Raw genomic sequence first — 23,648 nt, forward strand, 5'->3', positions numbered from 1 at the left:
TACGGATTATTGATATGATTTTCCGAAGTTTTATCAATTTTATGATATTAATTTAATTTGAAATTAAATAACAAAATTGCTAGGGGTTCCCAGCTCTGTGTACACAGCAGTGTACACAGAGACTAACATGTGGGCTAGGGGGCCGAGTTGACTGGTCAAAGTTTGACTCGTCGACACAGGATGGGGGGGGCTGTCATTATGTGTTAACTTAACTAACAAGTTTAATTAGTTAATTTAGGCAGGTTAATTAAGTTGATTTAATTAGGTTAATTAAATTACTAATTAATTAATTGATTTTTTTTATTTTTATTTTTGATATATTTCTTTTTTTGTTTTTCTTTTCTCTTTTCATTTTAACACAAACGTGGGCCTCGGTGGTAGTTGCCCAGCCAGTCACGGGCACGCACATGCGCACAGAGGCGCCGGCGGCCATAGTGAGCGGCAGCACGGGCAGCACAAATGCGCGTAGGCGAGGCCAAGCTATGGTGGTGCTTAGGCGACGTGCGTACTAGCTGACAGTGTGGCCTAGAGATGGGGGCGAGCAGGGTGGGGTGGAGTGTGCGAGGGGGTGGAGCACGTCGCGGGGCGGCATGCGCAGGCGACGGGGGCGAGGGGGTTGGAGCGCGCTGTGGGGCGGGGTGCGCAGGCGATGGGGGCACGGGACATTGCATGTGCAGTGCGAGGGCGCGGGCGTGGCCGAGCACGTTGGGCGGAAATGGGACACGACGCTATAAAGAGGATGCGGGCGTGGTCGAGTGAAGCGAGCACTGTCGCGGGGACAGATCTTGGAGAGAGAGGGAGAGAGTGGGCCTCTCACCGGCATTGTAGGGTGGTGGAGTCGGTGAGGCTCGGTGGAGCCGTTGAGGGGAGGATGGGGATGATGCAGCGGCGGTGAGAGAGGCCTCCGGGCGAGCTCGAGCTTGAGCTCGTGAGGGGAGGGGACTGTGGGCGAGAGGGGAGAGACGAGGGATTAGGGTTCGAGAAGGGGAGGTCTGGCGGTTTATAGGGAGGGGAGGGGAGCCGGATGGCCGCCACGGCACCTCCGCCACCCCCTTTGGACGTTTTTGTTTTATTTTTGTGAACTTTTGTTTCACACTTAATATTTGAATTTGAATTCAAAATGGAATTTGAAACTAGGTTTCAACCAAGATGATCAAGACTAATTAAGCAAAATGATTAGTCTCTTAATGATGATCACTATAGCTCGTTTCAATTGGGGTGTCACACGGCGCCAGCCCAACCATACTTCTCCCCCATTTCTTCCCCCTCCATGCCCTCTACCGCCGCCACTTCCAATACGTTCGCCCCTAGCCATTGCCAAGGCACTGGATCACTATTTGTGTCATGCTCAATCCTGCTGGTGCATGCAGCTTCTAGGAGATCCAGGCCATGTGTGAGGCTCGAATCGCAGTCGGTCTGCCTCCAGATTTGTTGCATCCTCAGGAGGAGGGGGGCTAGAATCGAAGGAGGAGGAAGAGGCCATGAAGGAGGAGGAGGACGCTGCCATGAGGAGGAGGAGACCAAGGAGGCAGATATGGCACATGGTTTCGACATGCCGAAGGGGTTGTCCCACATGAAGGACGTGGTAGAGTAGCAGGCCATCCTTGACTCCATCTAGTCAAAGACGGAGGTGGAAGCCAATCGCCACTTGCTTCGATAGCGGAACACGAAGATCGACAAGATTTTTGGTGACATGGAGTCTGACGAGGGGTCAGAGGTGTGCCCGGCCGCCAATGACCATGAGGCCGGCAGATCTAACATGAACTTCATCAACATCTCCAATGAGGAAGACGAGTAGTGTAGTTGTTAGTTGGTAGTATGTAGATCTTGTCGTTGCATGAATTTGTATGAAATTGCTAATCAAAAAATAGTAACTATGGTTGTATGAGATTAAATATGGGGGTATGACCGGTCACTGCCCGGCTGCATGACGTTTGGAAACTCAAATTAGGTATTCATGGATGTAGATGCTCTTACTCGGCATTGTGCCTTATAAAGCATCATCTTTGGAGACATTCATCGGCTTCACGTACATGTAAAAGGTTTGGTGGTTGGGCGTCGGTAGGTGGTGGAGCTGTGTTTCATCCTACACTTCGATGGCGACGGATCTCGACGGCATGGCGTAGTGGAGAGTCAACGTCTGATGGATGGTGATGGACTCATGCAGGAGGACAATGTTGTCTCGCATCAATGTCGGAGAGGCCTCACAAGGTCGATGCGTCAGTATCTCATCTGAGTATAGATTGATGGATGAAGGACATAACAGCCCTTGTAGTGTGAGCATGTGGTGTCGAGTGGAAGTGCGTAGCACCGGTGTGTAATCCAGTCCAGGTATTGTAGGCTGGATGAGGCATCTTGCTTTAGATGTTGGGTGTTGATGTGATGTTTGTTTGGTATTAGGCTCAGTCATTCGGCATCCATTCATCACGGAAATAGGAGTAGCGACCGGTGTTGTCAACATGGTGGCTTCAAGCTTACTGATGTACTCCCTCCGTCTGATAAAACCTGTTGCGGGCGTAGTTCAATGTCCTTTTTACAAAAAATACCTTGGCCTTTTAAATCCTTTGCAATTAGGCTCTTCTCCTTCCTCGCGCGACGCCGTTGCCAGCCGCGGCGAGCCGCCATCGCGAGGAACCATCAGGTTCGTGCAGACCACCAACTACGCCGCCGCCGCCCTCCCGTGCCGCTGTGAAAGAGGCAACCGCCGCCGCCCAACCACCGCCGCCCGCCGCCTCCCATAGCTGGACCACCTCCTCCCCGAGCTTACCAGAAACTCTACCTCGCCGAGAGCTACACCATCCTTGAGCTACGCTGGCTGGGAAGTTGTGAATTGACGGAATTGGCCATGTCTCCTTCCACCCCATCCGCCGCTTTTCCACACCACATCGACGCTGTCCATCCTCCCATGTATTCCCCGAGCCGTTCAAAAGAATCAAGGTGATCTTCCGGTCTTCCAGACCACCTTCCCCCTCTCAATTGCTTGATAATTCGCCTAGTCGTCGTGGTCCGCCGCTCGCTGCTGCCTAAGCTTGTCACGTGGCTCCTCCGGTGAACGAAAACTAGCGGCTGTGGGTCTGGTACTGGTGCTGGTGGTGGTGGTGGGGCTGGTGCTGCTGTTGCTCGCCGGTGGTGCTAGTGCTGCTGTTGCTCGGCAGTGGGGCTGCTTCTGTTGTTGCTGCTTGGAGGTGTTGATGCTGCTGTTGCCTAAGTTCTCTGAATTTGGAATGTTGGTTTAATTATCTGAATTTCTATAATGTTGGTGCTTGGAGGAGCTGTTGTTGTTGTTGCTAGTCAGTGGGGCTGTTGTTGCTGTTGCCTAAGTTTTCTGAATTTTGCAATGTTGGTTCAGTTATCTGAATTTCAGTACAGTAGACTAATTCCTTTACTGATTTTGCAATGTTGCCATCGTCTAGGAATTTTGCAATGTTGGTTAGCTGAATTTCAGTACAGTAGACTAATTCCTTTACTGATTTTTTTGCTGAATTTATGTTCAATACAATAGAAAATTTCTATAATGTTGGTTCAGTTAAGTGAATTGCTGAATTTCAATTGAAGAATTCTGTAATGTACCAAGGCCTATAAAGCATTTATTCATCTATTAAAGCATGAGCATCAGGGCTTCATTGTACCAAGGCTTGGGTTCACTAGATGCAGGACTTTGTAATGAGAGAGAGAGAGAGAGATTACTTGGTAAAGTGGATGCAAGGAGTACTTCAGTAAGGTCATCTGCATTTAAATGAAGTAGTCCTCGCTTTAAAAAATGTTTTATCATCACTAAGATCATCTATACCTTTTGTGTTGACAGCAATGATCAGTTGTTGATTTGTTATTGCTCTTGAGCCTTATATACTCTTTTTCCTGTGTACTCTTGTTATTATTATATGCTCACGATTCATCTTTTGTATACTCTTGTTATGAGTATAGATAGAGCAACTATGGATTTGAACTTGCTGGCTGAAGAGGAGGACGAAGCTCAACACGATGATCCCATTGATTTGAACTTGCTGGCTGAAGAGGAGGACGAAGCTCAACACGATGATCCCATTGATTTGACCTTGCTGGCTGAAGAGGAGGACGAAGCTCGACACGATGATCCCATTGATTTGAACTTGATGGCTGAAGAGGATGACGAAGCTCGACACGGCGATCTCATTGATTTGAACTTGCTGGCTGAAGAGGAGGACGAAGCTCAACATGGTGATCTCATTGATTTGAACTTGCTGGCTGAAGAGGAGGACGAAGCTCAACATGGTGGTCCCATTGATTTGAACTTGTTGGATGAAGATGAACAAGATCAACAAGATGCAGACAACAAAGAAGCCCAAGTTGCAGACGAGGAAGAAGCTCAAGCTGTTCAAGAGGAAGAAGCTCAAGTTGTTCAAGAGGAAGAACCTCAACACAGTGATGCACAACGTAATTCAAAAAAGAAGGACTTGTCAAACAAGGAGAGATTTGGTATTTACTTTGCTTTGAGAGTAATCGAGCTCAGAGATGGAGATGTTCACCTATATGACAAGGTGCTCATTGCTACTATGTTGGATGTTCACCTGCGAACAGTTCAAAGAATATGGACCAACGCGAAAAGACAACTTGACTCAGGCCAAGAAGTTGATATTTCCAACAAGAAGAAAGGGAACAGTGGTAGGAAGAGGAAACAACTATATCTGTCGAGAAGAGCTCAATCCCGCAGTCACAGAAGAAGAACGATCCGATCTCTTGCAAAGTGGTTAGGTGTTCCTCGCTCGACGTTACACGACAGGTTTCAGTTGAAACAGCTGAATCGCATCACGAACACCATCAAGCCTTCCCTCAAGCCAGCGAACAAGATCGTTAGGCTCGAGTTTTGCATATCCATGATGGATCAGAAATGGATCTCAAATCCTTGGCCTAGTTTCAAGTCGATGAACAACATGGTGCATATTGATGAAAAGTGGTATGACATGACGAGAGTAAAAAATAGTTACTATGTGGTGCCTAGAGAGCCTGAACCTGAGCGCGCCGTGTCGAACACTAATAGCATTGGGAAGGTCATGTTTTTGACCGCAGTGGGAAAGCCCCGATACAGTGATGAAGGGGAGATGACATTCGATGGAAAGATCGGTACTTGGGCGTTTGTTGTCGAGACAGAGGCACAACGAACCAGTCAAAACAGAGATAGAGGAACGATGGAGCTCAAATCCTTGAAAGTAACAAGACCTGTATGCCGAGATTATCTGATCAACAAAGTCATCCCGTCTATCCAAGACAAGTGGCCTGACGATGATGATGGAACAATAATATTTATTCAACAGGACAATGCAAGGCCGCATGTCCCCCCTAACGATCCAGAGTTAAGAGAAGCTGTGGAAGAGACAGATCTAGACATTCGGTTACTTCAACAACCACCAAACAGTCCCGAGTTTAATGTTTTAGACCTCTGCTTCCATTGTTCTCTCCAATCCCTTACCAACTGCAGAGCACCTATGAATATCCGAGAACTGGTACAGGGTGTAGAAGAGGAGTTTCAGAACTATGGTGCTCATAAGCTATTCAAAAGCTTCATCACACTCCAAGCAGTTATGGTTGAAGTCATGAAAGATCAAGGAGGGAATAGCACAAAGATCGTTTACAAAATGGAGGGGAGGAAATAATATGTGTATATTGTAGTGCCGAGCTAATTGCTGATACGAAGGCCATCATAGAACAAGGGGTATAGACTAAGAAAAAGAGAAATGAAAGAGAATTTGTTTCATGTGTCATGTTTATGTTTTGTGTATGTCATGTGTATGTTTGTCAAGATTGGAGTGTGTCATCTGTTCAATGAGAAAATATGTGAAAAGGAAAGGTTTATTTAAATTATTTCGATTTATTTGAATTTATTTGAATTATTTGGATTTATTTGGATTATTTGGATTTATTTGAATTTATTTGAATAATCTGGATTTATTTGAATTATTTGGATTAATTTGAATTGTTTGAATTATTTGGATTTATTTGAATTATGAGGATTTATTTGAATTATTTGGATTTATTTAAAATATTTGGATTAATTTGAATTTTTTGAATTTATTTGGATTTATTTGAATTATCTGGATTTATTTGAATTATCTTATGAGAAGATGTAAAGACAAAAATGCAGTTGAGAGAAACAATATCATTACACCATAAGTACATTACAAAGAGTCATTACACCATACCAGGCCCAGAATTCTTGCACCTAAATCTAGGACTATCTACAAGATGCTACAAATTGTACCTAAGTCTGTCAATATGTCAAATTGACAGCTCTTGCTTGGTGACATCTGCTGACTCCACAAACACTATGCCTCCATTGTTCAACATTCCATGGTGTTGATCATTGACATCAGGTGTGTCATCTGCTCTTTGTTTTGTTGCTGATTCCCTCCTTCATCTCCACCTAAATCTCCTTGGGGAGCTTGCGCGTGAAGGGGTGGTCTCTACCATTGTTTCTGACCCCTCCACCTATTGTTGCTGGGGAAAGGCCCATTCATCAGCACCTACATCATTCATAAAACAAATTGTGTCATTCATGGAACATCATTCATGCTAAAAGTCCGGATAAACCCATGTTTCAGAATTCCCTGCGCTTAAATCTTATAAGTTGCAATGCATTAGTTATCAAGATCTATTGATAAAAAATCATGGTTTGATCTGAGATTGAGAAGAGTCCTCCGATAGGGGGCAATGGAACAATCTGAGAGGAACAATTGCACAGAGTGGTCAGTACATTTGTCAAACAAGCACATAGCTGAAAGATTTCGATTCATACCCAAACCAATATTTGGATTGAAAGAGCTGAAGTAACAGACTTACATGCAAATTCTGCAGAAGGTTCGACCACAGGTATAAACATGGGAGAATGACATAAACCAAACTCCAAACAAGACTGATTTGAATTTGCTTGGACGAACAAGACCTACACATATCATGATCTCAGGGCATTCGGTTTCGACGTCCTTCATAGCGTCACCGACAGGTATGGCCTATGGAGGACAGGTTAGGGTCTGCCACGTAGTAGCTGAGGTTCAGAATCTTGATGAGCACACAAGATAGCACAATGGCCTGGATCTGGAGCACGCTGGTGGGGGGGAGCCCCATATGATTCTACTAGCTTCGTCTCCGCTCGCACTAACTCTGGAAAACAGTTAACTGAACAAAATGCTCGTCTCCATGTAGTAACTTTGTTTGCAGGTGACCGACCCTCCAGACTTGGGCCACTTCTCGCTGGTTGCTGGGGTCTTGCCTGCCTTCTTGGGTGGGTGTGCATGGACAGCCCCCTTCCTGTCACCTACAAACAAAGGGCATCAACATATAATCGGTTGGTTACATTCATTGCAAGGCTGACTGATATCACACAATGCAAGCAAGGAAGCAGCTCTCACCTGTCTTCTGGCCTGACGGTGTTCCACTTTTATACTCCTGTTCACTCACAATCACACAATTTGCACATAATTCGTACAAACAATTGACTGAATGGCACTCTCACTGAACGAGGCATTATCAAACACAATCATAACTAAGCACAAAACCAACTCACCTGCATCTATCTCTCTGAACCACCAAAGACTTCCAAAATCCCACAACAATTCCACCATTTTGCCCGATGTCCTGAGAACAAATTCCTGCATCTATCTTTGCCAATTGGAGGAGGGGTCACAGCCGTCGTGACTTCTAAAATCACCAAAGACTTCACAGCAATTCCACCATTTTGCAACCACCAAAACTTCCAAAATCCCACAGAACCAATTCCTGCATCTATCTTTGCCTCCGGTTCCTGCACCACAGCAGGCGTGTCCGTATCCCTGACCACCACCTCCTCGGCCTTCGTCTTCGTCTCTGTCTCCGGTTGATTTAGACCAGATCAAGGGTGGATCTAAGAGGGAGAGCAGATGGGTGAGGAAGAGAGGATGGGGGTGAGGAAGACAGGATGGAATTTGAAAGAGTGGAGGGACTTCCCGGAGCCTCGCCGGAGCCAGAGCTGGAGTATGCACGGGGCAGTGCCGCCACCGAAGCTGGCAAATCGCGAGCTTTGAAGAAAAGGAGACTCCTTCCATCTTGAGTTCCTTATGAGGAAGAAGAGAAGAGGCGAGATGAGCGGGAGAAGGCGTCTGGCGGTCGGTGGGGCGATAGAGACGACGGCGACGCGGTGGTACGAGGAGTTGCGCGGCGGCGATGCGTCGTGGAGCTTGGGAGGCGGCGCGGTGCGGCGGCACGACGAGATGCGCAGCGCGGACGGGTGGAGGAAGATGGAGGGGGAGCGCGGGTTCGGTCGGGCAAACGTGAAGGTTTTTTTTAGAAAAATGCCTTGGTGACAGGTTTTATGGGACGGAGGGAGTATTACCATGTAAGGGCTTTATGAATAATTAATAAAATGATCAGATGCAGAGGATGAGGTACATCCTCCTTTCAAAAAAATGCAACAAAATTTTGAGAAATCCCAATACTTTCCTCTACTAGGTGAAAGAGAGGCTCTTCCAAATTAATCATGAATTTAACGGAATCGAAGAAGATAGTATGGTCAGACCTACTCTCTCTTTCACGTAAAACGCAGACGCAGGATACAGTCGTTTCTTGTCCTTGACACGGGCAAACTTGGTCGGCGGTGCCGGTGGCATGATGTGTCAGCTTGAACCCTAGACGGCGGCAGCGGTTGCCTTCGCAAGCTTCGTCCACTGCCTATGTACTTTTTTCTTTTTGAGAAATCCGCTTCTTCACCTTGCCGCCACGAAGGAAAATTTGGGGGAAAGACGTTCAGAACGGAAGATGATGAACGAACGGTCCTTATTTTGGTACAATATAGATAGAAATGTATTTATGCAGGCTTTCTTTCTTAGATGCACGCATTTCGGTTCTCAGATTCTCTTGACAACCGAGAATCATCGGTGCACGTGCATGTGAAAGGGAAACGTTTCCATTATGTGCATCGGCGGAAGCAATGCGCCGGTCGCTCCACCCATCTCGTGCGCGACCCACGTGTATGGCTATGCAACATTTTCTTCTATGGTGATCGTTTAAATTTGCTACAACCGGTGTCCAAATTTGCTACATTTGTCCACTAAAAAAGCAGCATATACGTTTGGTTACAACCTTAGTTCGTTGGATTTTTTGCTACAACCGGTGTATTTTTTTGCTACAACTGTGTTAATTTTTGCTACAACCAGTATCATTTTTTGCTGCAACCGTTCACTAAAAAAGTTGCATACATGTTCGTCAGAGTTGCATTCCGAATCACCGGATTGTTTTGCTACAACCTTTATTTTGTTTTGCTACCACGCATCATCAGCTTCAATTTTCTGTTACGACCATGTTGATATTTTTTTACTACAACTATATTTTTATTGCAACAGTGGACGAAAATTGCTGCATCGTGGATGAAATTTGTTGCATCGAGAAATTTTGCTGCATGGAGATCTAACGGTGCGGCCGAGATGCAGTTGACGGATCAGGCGGCCCGCGCGTGGCCAGCCGAAATTTTTGACCGACGCGCCGGCGCAGAGCACTGCCCCACGTGAAATACTACCTCTGTATCAAATATAGATTGTTTTTGCGGTTCAATTTGAACTGCAAGTCTGATAGTACAAACGTTTACTACTAGTAGTAAAAGAACTAGGCTGAGTTAGAAACATTTGACCCTAGGAGACCCCTTATATCGGCCACACCCATAAAATAATCGTTAATTTACGGTTTTGCACGAAAATAGTGACCCATCGTATCAGACTGCGACCTGTAAAAAAAGTTGCAGGGCACAGTAAATCTTCGGACTCAACGTTTAGATACAAGGGGGCACGGGGTGACCTGAGCTTGACCCTTATCGACAGCAATATTTTGTGGGAGTGACATTTCCGGACGACAGTTCCCGCTTCCTCTTACCTCCATCACCATTATCTCCCTCCAGCCAGTGCGGACCACCATCCCGGACTTTGTATCGCCGCCATCGAAGCCTCGCAGTCATCGCCCTACACCATTGAAGTCATCCATGCGCCAACCCCTCTGACATATCTCGGTGCGAGCCATGTCGCGCCCGTCGCCAATCAAGGGTCCACCGCATATCCCCGCAAGCGGCAGGGCAACACCGTCGTCCAAGGTGGCGCCCTTGCAGGCCCCACCGGTAGGGCACGCACGCCCGCCGCTGTGAATCCATTCTGGCCCGCGCTGGTGAACAAAGGCAAGGTTTCAGGTGTGAAACATAAGAAGGCAGTGCAAGAGCTACCTGATATGTTTAACGTATCTGTAATTATTGATTGTTCCATGTTGTTATATTATCATTCCTGGATGTTTTATACTCATTTTAAAGCAATTTGTATCATTTTTTGGGACTAACCTATTGACATAGTGCTTAGTTTCAGTTGTTGATTTTTGCTGTTTTTTCCTTCGCAAATCCATAACAGATGAGGTCCAATTTACATGAAACTTTACGGAGATTTTGTTTTGGACTATAAGGAAAATTGGGAACCAAGAATGAGCAGCAGACAAGGCCCAGGGGGCCACTAGACATAAGGGCGCATAAGAGGCCCCTAGCGTGGCCTGGTGTCTAGTGGGGCCCTCGGGAAGCTTCCCCACCGCCTCTGAGCTCTATAAATACCCCAATATTCAGAAAACCCTAGGGGAGTCGGCGAAAAATCGTTTCAGCCGCCGGAAGTTCCAAAGCCACGAAATCAAATCTAGATCCCGTTCCAGAGAGGAACACGATCATGGAGGGGTTCACTATCCTCATTGGTGCTCCTCCAATGATGTGTGAGTAGTTCATATAAGACCTACGGGTCCGTAGGCAGTAGCTAGATGGCTTTCTCTCTCGTTTTGTTTCTCAATACAATGGTCTCTTGGAGATCCATATGATGTAACTCTTTCTTTTGCAATGTGTTTGTTGGGATCCAATGAATTGTGTGTTTATGATCGGATCTATGAAAACATATTCATGCTTGATTATTATAGCCTCGTATTTCTTTTCCGATATTTGGTTTTTGTCTCGCCAACTTGATCTTTTATCTTGCAATGGGAAGAGGTGCTTTGTGATGGGTTCGATCTTGCAGTGCTCAATCTGAGTGACAGAAAGAGACATGAGACGCATGTATCATTGCCATTAAGGATTAAAAGATGGGGTCTATTCCTACATGAATAGATCTTGTCTACATCATGTCATCATTCTTAAGGCATTACTCCGTTTCTCCATGAACTCAATACACTAGATGCATGCTGGATAGCGGTCGATGTGTGGAGTAATAGAAGTAGATGCAGGCTGAAGTCGGTCTACTTATCTTGGACATGATGCCTATACACATGATCATTGTATTGAATATCGTCATAATTATTTGCTCTTCTATCAATTGCCCAACAGTAATTTGTCTACCCACCGCTTGCTATTTTCTCAAGAGAAGCCACTAGTGAAACCTACGGCCCCCGGGCCTACTTCACATCATTTATTTACAATCGCTACTTTGCTATTTGCTTTTCTACTTTATTTGCTCTTTTGTTTTCAGATCTATATTATAAAAAACACAAAAATACTTTGCTTCATTGTATTTTCTATCACTCTTCTTTGCATCTATCAATCTATCCTTACTTTACCCTCGAGGGATTGACAACCCCTCCACGCGTTGGGTTGCAAGGATTTGCTATTTGTGTGCACGTGTTGCTTACATAATCTTGTGGATCTTCCTACTGGATTGATGTCTTGGTTTCTTAACTGATGGAATTACTTGCCATCATTGTGCTACATCACCCTTTAAGCTTGGAGGTAAACCGACGCACCTCCGAGTAGTCACTACCATGCCAATAGCTCCCTCGATTGCCACAGCAAGAGGTACCCCGAGGATGCCCGCCGACGATGCTGCTGCCGCTGCCCCCAATGTGTTTGACGGAATGGGCGAAAGGTATGATACTTCAATTTCTTATAGTTGTTTCTATTTTTTCATTGTGCTTGTTCGTGACTTGTTGAGCGAAATTGTAGCAAAGGCTTACATGATGCGACTATCGAGTGTGTGCACTTGTTGGACGACAACACCATTGACATTGATCAAGCCTCGATCGGTGATTATGGTTACAATGAGATGGATGGTGGCATGCACGATCACAAAGAGGAAGAAGATGAGGTGGAGTAGGTTGAGAAAGGGGTGTTCGACCAAGAGCAAGACAAAATCGCGCAAGATCGAAGAACTACATGTGTTTGGAAGATCGAATCTTGATCACGACTTGGGAATCAGTGTCTCTTGATGTGTGCACCGACATTAACCAAACTGCCAAGCGATATTGGCAAAGGATAGAGGATCAGTTCTCTTTGCATGATTTCCAAGTATCCCAACAGAAGGCCACACACCTTTAGGTCACTCCAAGGCCATTGGGACGCGATCAACCGATTTTTAGCCGTTGGGCTGCTTGCTTAGAACAAGTCCGCAATGCACCTCCAGGTGGTACCGATGGATTATGTGATTTCATTTTTCACGTCCCAAGTAGTGCAAATGATTTGTAGACCTTGGAGCGGTTGCATGTGGCATATTTTGACATTGTTTTCATTTTGTTGGACAAAACTGCGTAAGAAAGGTACACGGACATAGAAGCTTCCGATGGCAGGTCATTTACACTAGAGCATTGTTTTCATTTTGTAGGACAAAACTGCGCAATAAAGAATCTCCACCGAAGAGAGGTACACTCACCGAGATGGATGATGATGAGGAAGATGATGTGTACCAAGAAACAAGAACACACGAGATGGAAACAAAAAAGCCAAGGATAAGATCAAGAGGGAAGTTGAGGCATCAAGCTTGCAAGACGGGATAGTTGAGGCATCAAACCAATAGGGGTAGTCCGTCCCTTGAAAGGTAGGACGACCCGAAGAGACCTTGATCATACCTGTAGTCGACATAACTAAAACAACAGGTGGTTAAACCAAAATCACACAGAACAAGGGAGTACCTTGCTCTGATACTGTTTGAAAGTGTGTTATATCGACTAAAGGGGGTGAATAGGCGATTTTTACAAATTCTTCACTCAGGAATTATTACTTGAGGAATTTGCAAGTGACAAACTACTTACACAGGAACAAGTACAGAGGTGTTAGCATAACATAGGAGTAGCATATTTGTCATGATGAAATGAAACGAACGTAGAGCACAATTAGCATGTAAACGAGATAAGCACGTAGAGAGCAAGCTGATTGAAGAATTTGAGATGGGGAAATTGAGAAAGTCTTCAGACAATAACAATCTTTCATCAACAAGTATTTGAGGAAATGAAAGGGTTGAAAAAATAGAACTAGGAGCTCGGTGAAGACAATGGTTTCATGACACAATTCCAACTGTTGTGACAATCATACATCTGGTTTGGAGAAATTTGGTGTTTGAAGTTTTTTAAACAAAGGACACACGGTCCTTACCATATTCTCCTTGAGATAAGGTCACACAGTGCTCGCCCAACACTCGTGATAAGTCTTCAGGGCAGACTTCAAAACCCTCACAAACTCGGTCACCTGGCAATCCATAGTTTACTCTTGGATGATCTAGACCATGATGCATAACCGTCTGGAAGATGCACAATCTTGAAAGGTAACAAGCATCGATTCCACACATGAACAATTTCTTCAGTGATGCACAATCACTTTGGGTTTTTGGTTTTGGGTTATTGGGTATGGGGTTTTCATCACTGATGATTTTCTCTCAAATTCCTTGAAGGATGGATTGCTCTCAAATGACACTTATCAAGTTCTCTCTCGGAGCAGCCAACCGGGTAGTGGTTGTAGGGGCGGCCATTTATAGCCAGGGTGCAACCCTACATGATAAGACATAAATGCCCCCAATGATATGACCGTTATGTGGATAAGACATAAAAGTAACGGTCGTAATTTCGAACTATGTAAGTCCTCAGAGCTATCATGTTCCTCACGGTAGGCAATTCACACTCTTGAAATCCTAACTCCTCGGTCAGAGCAATTTCCCTAGAGACCAAAAGAACTTTGTCTCTCTCACAGAAGAATTTTACTAAACTGCAAGAGATTTCCAAAGGCTTCACTAGAAGGATTGGTTATGTGTAAGCTTTGAGATGAGCATCACTTGGAAATTTTCCTTAGTATTACTTTGATCCCCTTTAACGGTACAATGCTCCTATGAGTAAAAAGAAAGGAAATGAAAGAAGAGAACTAAAGTCTTCCTATTTGATAGTCCTCACATCAATATCTTCAAGGACACACCAATTTCCACACTTTCAAAGTCTTCAAGAAAACATCAAGATCTTTAGTTGAAGACATTCATTTTTAGGGGTGGGATTTTTTCGTATATATCAAACTCCTCATTGACTTTCTTAGGATATATAAAACACCTTAGTAGCTATAAGTATTCAATACACAAAAATTACTAAGGGGCACTAGATGCACTTACAAACTCCCCATTTTTGGTGATTGATGACAAATAGGTTAAGTTTTCCACAGGGATAAACATATGAAGTGGAAGTACTTAGTTTGAGGAATTGGTTTGCAAGATATAGAGAAACCCCCCCTAAAGATGTGCATATTTGAGGAATTTTCTTTGGAATCCAAATGCACATGGTAGGTTAAAATCATAGAGATCCCGCCCTATATCTTTTAAACCATACACGTATTTAACATATATCATGAGGAAATTGAAATGCATGATGGAAAATGGCGTGTGATAAATGTAGCATGCGTGCATTTAATGAACTTGAGGAATAAGCATGCAGAAAGTAGTTCAAAAGAGTCAGACCACCATCGGACTTAGGTTTACAACTCATACAAGAAAACACCTCAGAAGAACGAGAGTTATAATTTAAACAAAAACAGCCCATATATATAGACCCGCTTGAAGACTAACACAAATTTCTCCCCCTTTTTCACCAAGTGACAAAAAGGGACGAAAATTGAGGACTAACGCCCATGAAGAATATTATCTTGAAGCTGGTGCAGGAGTGCCAGCATTGTCGGGGTCGTTTGTCTATGCACGGCTCATAGCAGTGTCTTCAAGATCCTCAGCTTCATCCATCGAGCGCGATGAAGAAAATGAGCTTGTAACCAACCGAGGAACTTTAACTTCATTGAATTGCTTCGTAGGAGGCCATGATCAGTCGAAGTTCTGTTGAAATTCCATCTCTACAAGTTCTTAAGGAGTCTTGAGATGAGATAGAATGGCCCAAGTGCGATCGAAGATTTCATGCACATAGTAATGGTTTTTTCTCACAGAGTTCTGTGTAACATTCATATTTTGAAGAATTGCACCAAATTGACACTTTACCAACTTGTGATTGCGATCGACCTTCTGACGAAGACTTAGAAGAAGCTCATGATCAGTCATCACACAGGTAGCAGAAACTTGAAGATTTTGGGTCGTGGCCTTTGCTGTAGAGTCTTGGGAGGTGGTATCATCATTTCTGGAATATGAAGTAGCTTGACAAAATTGACCATCCAGAGAGCAAGTGCCTTCATCAATAACAATTATGCCTTTTCCATCCATTGAGGAGAATATATTTTTGATGACTTCAACCGGAGGAAGAAAGGTGAAGTGATTATGAAAATTAGCCTCATAGGGAATTGAAGACCATTCTCTGATGAATTTCATGATCCAGGGAGCATATGGTTTCAATTCAAAATGGTGATAAAGCAATATTTTCCAATGTCCACATGAAGAAATCATGAAAGTTTATAGGTATTCCATGGATGATGTTGAACATCTTCTTTCTTCAGAGTTGTGACCCTTAATTGGACCGAGGGTTTTGGTCCATATGTGGTATACAGTCCTGGGTACATATAGCAGATTCTTTACTTGGAAGGTGGTTCTTGGAGCTTAGCCTAGTGCCAAAGGCTTCATTAGCACTTGCATCAGATGATTTGGAAGTTCAAGTTCCTCATATATGCATCTTGCGCCTTCTGATGGAATGCCTACTAGGACAGCACGAAGAAACTTAGTTATTGGGGTAGTGTAGTGTGTGTCTTCAGTCATCCAGTCCAGTATCCATGTGTTAATATCAGTGGCTTCACGAGAGATTTGCAAGGTTGCATAGAACTGAAGAATATGTTCTTCATTCCAATCACATATGTCAGCACAAAAAGGTAGGAGCCCAACTTCATGAAGTACATTGAGAACTAGAGTGAAGCATGGAATGGACTCCATATCCACACGAGGAATTTGATGGTGCTGGAAGACTTTGTTCTTGTCAAATGGAACAGCACCATAAAAATTGTTTTGGTTTGAAGTCCAGAACCTCTTGCGCCTAACTCTTGCTAAGTCATAGGGATTTTCACCCATGAAGAAATGATGTTCATCATAGAAACTTTCCTTGTTGAACTTGGGTCGCTTGGTACCTTTGAATTCTAAAAATGGCTCGGGTTGAAGATTTGGCTTGTAGTGCATGAAAATTTCCCTTGGCACAATGGTTTTTTCAGCAGACTCGGGATTTTGTGCCACCGGCTCTTTGACTGCACACTTGGGAATTTTAGCAATAGTTTCTTCAACAATAGTGTGAGTATTGATTTCATCAGCCGCAGGTTCTTCAACTGTTGGCTGAGGAATGTGATCAGCAGGTTCTTCAACAACAACCTCTCCAAACTTAGGCATTTGAGCAACAGTGACTTCAGCTATAGTCTAGGTGTTGATTTCTTCAGCTGATGCTGCTAGAATTTCTTCAGCTATGCAGCTGGAGTTTCTTATGGAATTGACTTGAGTGGAGTGGGATGGCCTTCAAACCCTGTTATAATTTCTTCAGTTTGGGCAGGTGACTGAGGAATTTGACTAAGAGGGGTAGTCATTGGAAAATTTGGATGTGCAGCTTCCCAATATTCATCATTGATAACATGAGTTGTATTGACAATATCCACATTGTCATTCATTTATTCAACTCCAACATCTTCACCAGTGAACTGAGGGTGGAGAGATGACACGTGAGGGGATGAAGTATTTGCATCGACCTCAATTTCTTCATCAATCTTCTTTATGGAAGAAGCAGAGTGATTTCATTCAGTTTCTTCATTTGGGATGACATATTCTTCACCAAATTGGACTGTTTCATATGAAGGTACTGAGGAGATAGGAGTTGCATCAACGAGATATGTTGAAGAACTTGGAAAAATCCTCAATCTCTATGCAGTTATGGATTCTTCACATGGTGATGCTTTTCTTTTCTTTGCAGCTTCCTTCTCCGCAACATTTGTTTTCTTTACCCTTGAAGATTTTGTAGGAGGAGCAGAGGGTGAAGGTGGTGCAGTTTCTTCAGGCACAGCTAATGCATCCGCCCTAACATTTTCATTTTCTTCACGCATAGCAAATTCTTTAGCTAGCCTGGGATGCTCTTCAGGTGTAACAGTGGAGGTTGCCCTGGAAGTTTCTTCAGGAGCTGGAATTTCTTGAGCATCCCTCGTAGTTTCTTCAGCAGCTGAAATTTTATCAGAAGGCTGAGTAGTTTCTTGAGTGGCTCGAATTTCATCACCAGGCTAACTAGTTTCTTTAATGGCTGGAATCTCATCAGCTAGCTGAGCAGTTTCTTCAGCAGGCTGAGCAGAGGAGCTAGCATGAGAAATTTATGGTTGCAATGGAGCTGAAACCCTTGTGTTGTGGTCCTCGATGACTTTGTTCGCCACATTGACGAATATTACCTTGCCACCGTGTCAATCAGCACGATAGCAATCATATTCATCAATGAGGTTTTTTATCTTGGCTTGAGCAGAGAGAAGCTAGTCACGAGTCAGACTAAGAACATTGTTCCTCAAGAATCGTTCCTTCTTGTTCTGATCCCTTTTGGCCCTTTTGGCCTTTTCATATTTCCACTTTTCTTTGCCTACAAAGGCAGTCAGTACAACCAGGTGGCAGTTTCGAATCATCAATTGGGGTATATGGATCTTTGTGCTAGAGATCAATGAAGTCCAACATAGTCCTTGGATCCAGCATAAGAGGAATTTGAGTGCCTTTTGCCTGAGCCACTCTATCTTGCTTGTTCCTGATGATTTCAGCAAGTTCATCATCTCGTGCATCATCATCCTCAGATTTTGAGAGAACATGGAAGACCACCTTGTGAGGACTTGGTCTTCTTCTGCGTCAAGTTGTCATCTTCCTTTTCATTGTTGTGGCACTTGAAGAAGTGAGAGGTGAGGCGAATGCAGAAGCCCTTGAGGGAATTGTGAAACCAACATTTCTCTGACATGTTTCAAGATGCACTCGCGTTGAACATTTTTTGGCAGCAGCAAAGGAAGTGGCAGCCACAGAGGGTGTTAGTCGAGGAATTTGTTGCGAGGAAATAGAGCTTGAAGTCTTTGAATTCACAATCTATTTCTTTTGCATGCCCTTCTTTGGTGCAGTTTCAATAGCATAGGCATCGTCCGCAGATGAGGTAGCAGTAAGAGGAGCAGCAGCATTATCTCAATTGAATTTCACGCTACTTCTTATGAGATTTTCTTCAGCTTTGCTTGGTGGTTTTCCCATTCCTTGGGAAATTCCTCACCACTTTTGATGTTGGTGGGATCAACTACATGACCTAGAGCCAGAGGAGGTCTTGTGCATGGAGGTTTTACAACGAATTTCTTCATGTGCTTTGGAGTAACATATATGTACTCCTTCCACTCCTTAGCCCATCTTCTTTCAACTCTTTGAATGCGCGTTTTGTGCTTCTCTTTAGTTTCTTTGCCATATATTTCCTCATTAGGAGTGCGGTATTCATCATAGATTTCCTCGGGAATTTCAAAAGCATTATTGGTTTATGCCTTCTTTCCTCCTATTTGAGGTCTTTTCCTTTCATCCATTTTCTTCACTTGAGGATTTTTTTACTTTTGAGGATTCTGAAGATGTGTGCAATTTTTCTTCAAGGAACGCTGGAAATGAGTTAAGTTCATGAGAACCTAGAGATTTATCAACAGACGTTTGTACCTATGAATAGAGTATAGGTGCGAAGAATTTGGAGAGGTCATATGTATTGTCAGAATTTTTCAAAAGAATATCATGTTGAGGAATTTGACCATAGATGTCTTGAAGAATTTCACTAAGTGTTGTTGACTTAGGTTCCAAAGATGTGTAGATTTGAAAATCCACACAACTGAGGAATCTTTGAAGAAAACCATGATTTAGGGAAATAAATCAAGGGAAAGTAGATTTAAGGTGTTTGATGAATGAACTGCTGATGAATAAACAACTTTTGAGGATTTTTTTGAAATCTAAAATATAAAATCGGGCAATAAAATTACATTTTAACAATCCATTGTGAAGAAGACGACGAACTGGGGGTAAGAATAAGGAAGTTCGTCTGTCCAGATCTCTTACGCCCTAACTTGGCGGCAGAAGACAGCTACGACGGCGGCGGAGTGAGGATTTCCACGGTCGGCACGAGTACGACGGTGCAGACGTCGAGGAAATAAAGCTCTTCCTCTCCGGTGGTGATGAACTTCAGTGGTGGCGCTAGGGTTGAGCTCGAGATCGATGGGAATGAGAACGAGTGGAGTAACACAGACAACCAAAAGGAGAGAGGTATTTATAGTGGGTGTGAACAATCCAAATATTTATGACATGTATACCCCTGACCCTTGCTATCCTATCAACATGTGTCACCCACGCACTAAGAATTGGAGGTAGTAGGGGTTCATGGGTGATTAGTGTAATCTATTCTTGGGAAGCGGGATAGGTTTGAGTGGCAACCGCCAAAAATTTGATATGAAAATTTGTTCGCAAATTCTTCAGCTGGCAAGGATCTAGTGAAGACTTTGTACGGGTTCCAAGTAGAATGCACATGAAGAATTTGTGAACAGATTGGGTTGAGTTTAGCAAAGAGGTTCCATAGATGAAAAACTACTTGGGGAATTAGTGTCATAATCGGGGCTCTGCATACCCTGAAAGGTCCGAACTCTGGGGTGCGCTCGCCCTCCTACCCTGTTCTACCTCCCAACTTCAAGGTGACTCTCCGGTGGCTCGAGCTAAGGGAAGCAAACTAGAACACGCAAACAGTTTACCCATGTTCGGGCCACCTTGTGGTGTAAAACCCAATTCTTGCTAGTACTAATTTCTTGAGGTAGAAGATGACTACAAGGGCGGGTTCTTGCCCTAATCTCAAAACGATGGGGAACTCGTCCCCGCTACGAAGGTCGGGCCTCTCTTTTATACTAGCCTTGGTGCACTTACCCCAAAACACAATTGTCGGGAAGGGTTGCCACAATGGCCATTTTGAAAAGGGACAGGACTGCGGCCCACCCTCACAAAGGTGGTCTTCGCTTGCAAAAGCCCTTCCCCATGACACGCTAGTGGGCTCGGAGATGACCTCCGTCCAATCGAGTCCCCATCTTTGAACCTCTCGAACCAATCGGGAAACCTTTGGGGGTCGCTTTGGGAACCCGCAGCTAGCTCGGCTCCTTTAGCACCAAAAGGGAAAGCTTCTATGCACATGCCCGCTGGCACCAATTTTTGCACGGTGCAGCCTAGCCCACGTCACCCACGTAAGGGGGTTGGACCATGGGACCCAGGCATGCCTATTGGATATATTCCCTAGAGGCAATTATAAAATGGTTATTATCATATTTCCTTGTTCATGATAATCGTCTATTGTTCATGCTATAATTGTATTAACAGGAAACAGTAATACATGTCTGAATAAATAGATCACAATGTGTCCCTAGCAAGCCTCTAGTTGGCTAGCTCGTTAGTCAATAGATGATCATGGTTTCCTGGTCATGGGCATTAGATGTCATTAATAACAGGATCACATCATTGGGAGAATAATGTAATGGACAAGACCCAATCCTAAGCATAGCACAAGATCGTATTGTTCGTATGCTAAAGCTTTTCTAATGTCAAGTGTATTTTCCTTCGACCGTGAGATTGTGCAACTCCCGGAGACCGTAGGAGTGCTTTGGGTGTATCAAACGTCACAACGTAACTGGGTGACTATAAAGGTGCACTACGGGTACCTCCGAAAGTATCTGTTGGGTTGGCACGAATCGAGATCGGGATTTGTCACTCCGTGTGACGGAGAGGTATCTCTGGGCCCACTCGGTAGAACATCATCATGAGCTCAATGTGACTAAGGAGTTAGTCACACGATGATGTGCTACACAACGAGTAAAGAGCCTTACCGGTAACGAGAGTGAACAAGGTATAGGTATACCGATGATCGAATCTCGGGCAAGTTCTATACCGACAGACAAAGGGAATTGTATACGAGATTGATTGAATCCTTGACACCGTGGTTCATCCAATGAGATCATCGTGGAGCAAGTGGGAGCCACCATTGGTATCCAGACCCCGCTGATGGTTATTGGCCGGAGAGGTGTCTCGGTCATGTCTGCCTCTCTCCCGAACCCGTAGGGTCTACACACTTAAGGCTCGATGACGCTAGGGTTATAGGGAATTGTTATAGGAGGTTATCGAAAGTTGTTCGAGTCCCGGATGGGATTCCGGACGTCACGAGGAGCTCTGGAATAGTCCTGAGGTAAAGATTGATGTATAGGACGGGTGGTTTCGGACACCGGAAGTGTTTCGGGCATCACCGGTAACGTACCGGGACCACCGGGACCACCGGAGGTGGCCCCGAGGGTCCACCGAAGGGGGGCAACGACCCCGGGAGGCTAGATGGGCCAAGTGGGAGAGGGAACCAGCCCCTAGGTGGGCTGGTGCGCCCCCCCCCCCCACTTAGCCCAAGGCGCTGGGGAGAGGGAAGGGGGGGCAAACCCTAAGCCAGGTGGGCCTAAGGCCCACCGGGGGTGCGCCACACCCCTCTTCCCCTCTTGGCCGCCACCTCCTGGCGCAGATGGGGGCTGCCGTACCCCTTGGGGGTGGGAACCCTAAGGGCTGCGCCCCCTCCCTCTCCCCCTATATATAGTTGAGGTTTGGGGCTGTTTTGAGATAGACTTTTCCCTCTCCCTCGGTGTAGCCCTGCCCTTCTTTCTCCTCCTCTCTGCTAGTGCTTGGCGAAGCCCTGCCGGGAGACCTCGTCTCTCCATCGACACCATGCGGTCGTGCTGCTGGAGTTCTTCCCCAACCTCTCCCTCCTCCTTGTTGGATCAAGGTGCGGGAGACGTCACCAGGTTGCACGTGTGTTGAACGCGGAGGTCCCGTAGTTCGGCACTAGATCGGAATCACACCGCAATCTGAATCGCCGCGAGTACGACTCCATCAACCACGTTCTAGTAACGCTTCCGCTTAGAGATCTTCAAAGGTATGAAGATGCACTCACCCCTCTCTCGTTGCAGGTATCTCCATAGGAAGATCTGAATATGCGTAGGAAATTTTTTGAATTTATGCTACGTTACCCAACAGTGGCTTCCGAGCAAGGTTTTCTATGCGTAGATTCAATGCACGAGTAGAACACAAAAGGTTGTGAGCGATGATTTTTCAATTGCCTGCCGCTACTAGTCTTATTCTTTTCCGGCGGTATTGTGGGATGAAGCGGCCCGGACCGACCTTACACGTACGCTTATGTGAGACTGGTTCCACCGACAAACATCCACACTTTGCATAAAGGTGGCTAGCGGGTGTCTGTCTCTCCTACTCTAGTGAGATTGGATTTGATGAAAAGGGTGCTTATGAAGGGTAAATAGCTTTGGCATATCATTGTTGTGGCTGTCATGTAGGTAAGAAAGTGTTCTTACTAGAAACCCAAATCAGCCACGTAAAACTTGCAACAACAATTAGAGGACGTCTAACTTGTTTTTGCAGGGTTTCATGTGATTTGATATGGCCAAAGTTGTGATGTTGCATGTATGATGTATGAGATGATCATGTTATAGTAATAGGTTTCACGACTTGCATGTCGATGAGTATGACAACCGGCAGGAGCCATAGGAGTTGTCTTAATTTATTGTATGAGATGCAATGCCATGTGCTTACTACTTTTACTTCATTGCTAACGGTTAGCTATAGTAGCAGTGATAGTAGTAGTTGGCGTGACGACTTCACGGAGACACGATGATGGAGATCATGGTGTCACGCCGGTGACGATGATGATCATGCGATGCCTCAAGATGGACATCGAAAGAGCAAAGATGATAATGGCCATATCATGTCACTATATGATTGCATTGTGATGATTATCATGTTTTTCATCTTATTGCTTAGAACGACGGTCGCATAATAAGATGATCCCTCTTAAAATTTCGAGAACGTATTCCCCTAAGTGTGCACCGTTCCGAAGGATCGTTGTCTCGAAGCACCACGTGATGATCGGGTGTGATAGATTCTAACGTCCGCATACAACGGGTGTAAGCCAGATTTACACACGCGAAACACCTAGGTTGACTCGACGAGCTTAGCATGTACAGACATGACCTCGAATACAAGAGACCGAAAGGTCGAACATGAGTCGTATGGTTGAATACGATCAGCATGAAGTTACTGACCATGGTGACTAGTCCGTCTCACGTGATGATCGGACACGGGTTATTCAACATGGTTCATGTATCACTTAGATGACTAGAGGGATGTCGATTTAAGTGGGAGTTCATACTTAATTTTATTAAATGAACTTAATTGTCATGAACTTATTCTAAAAGTTGTCTTTATAAATATTGTAGATGGCCAACGTCAACTTCAATTTCAACGCATTCCTAGAGAAAAACAAGCTGAAAGATGATGGTAGCAACTACGCGGACTAGGTTCGCAACTTGAAGCTCATCCTTGAAGCAACTAAAAAGGCTTATGTACTTGATGCGCCGCTAGGTGACCCCCCCCTGCTCCCGCAGCAGC

General features: G+C 44.7%; 2 long non-coding RNA genes across 2 annotated transcripts; both read right to left on the bottom strand.

Annotated features, from left to right (window-relative positions):
- Positions 1-6,118: 6,118 nt before the first annotated feature.
- Positions 6,119-6,873, bottom strand: LOC123411412. Its single transcript, XR_006613260.1, has 2 exons — positions 6,814-6,873; positions 6,119-6,497 (listed from the first exon to the last, which is right to left on the bottom strand). It is a non-coding gene; the product is annotated as an uncharacterized LOC123411412 (long non-coding RNA).
- Positions 6,874-7,093: 220 nt separating this feature from the next.
- LOC123412165 lies at positions 7,094-7,632 on the bottom strand. The gene is made up of 3 exons (XR_006613433.1): positions 7,538-7,632; positions 7,383-7,419; positions 7,094-7,288 (listed from the first exon to the last, which is right to left on the bottom strand). It is a non-coding gene; the product is annotated as an uncharacterized LOC123412165 (long non-coding RNA).
- Between the last annotated feature and the right edge of the window lie 16,016 nt (positions 7,633-23,648).

This window comes from Hordeum vulgare, chromosome 7H (assembly GCF_904849725.1).
Source record: "Hordeum vulgare subsp. vulgare chromosome 7H, MorexV3_pseudomolecules_assembly, whole genome shotgun sequence".
Taxonomy (NCBI): domain Eukaryota; kingdom Viridiplantae; phylum Streptophyta; class Magnoliopsida; order Poales; family Poaceae; genus Hordeum; species Hordeum vulgare.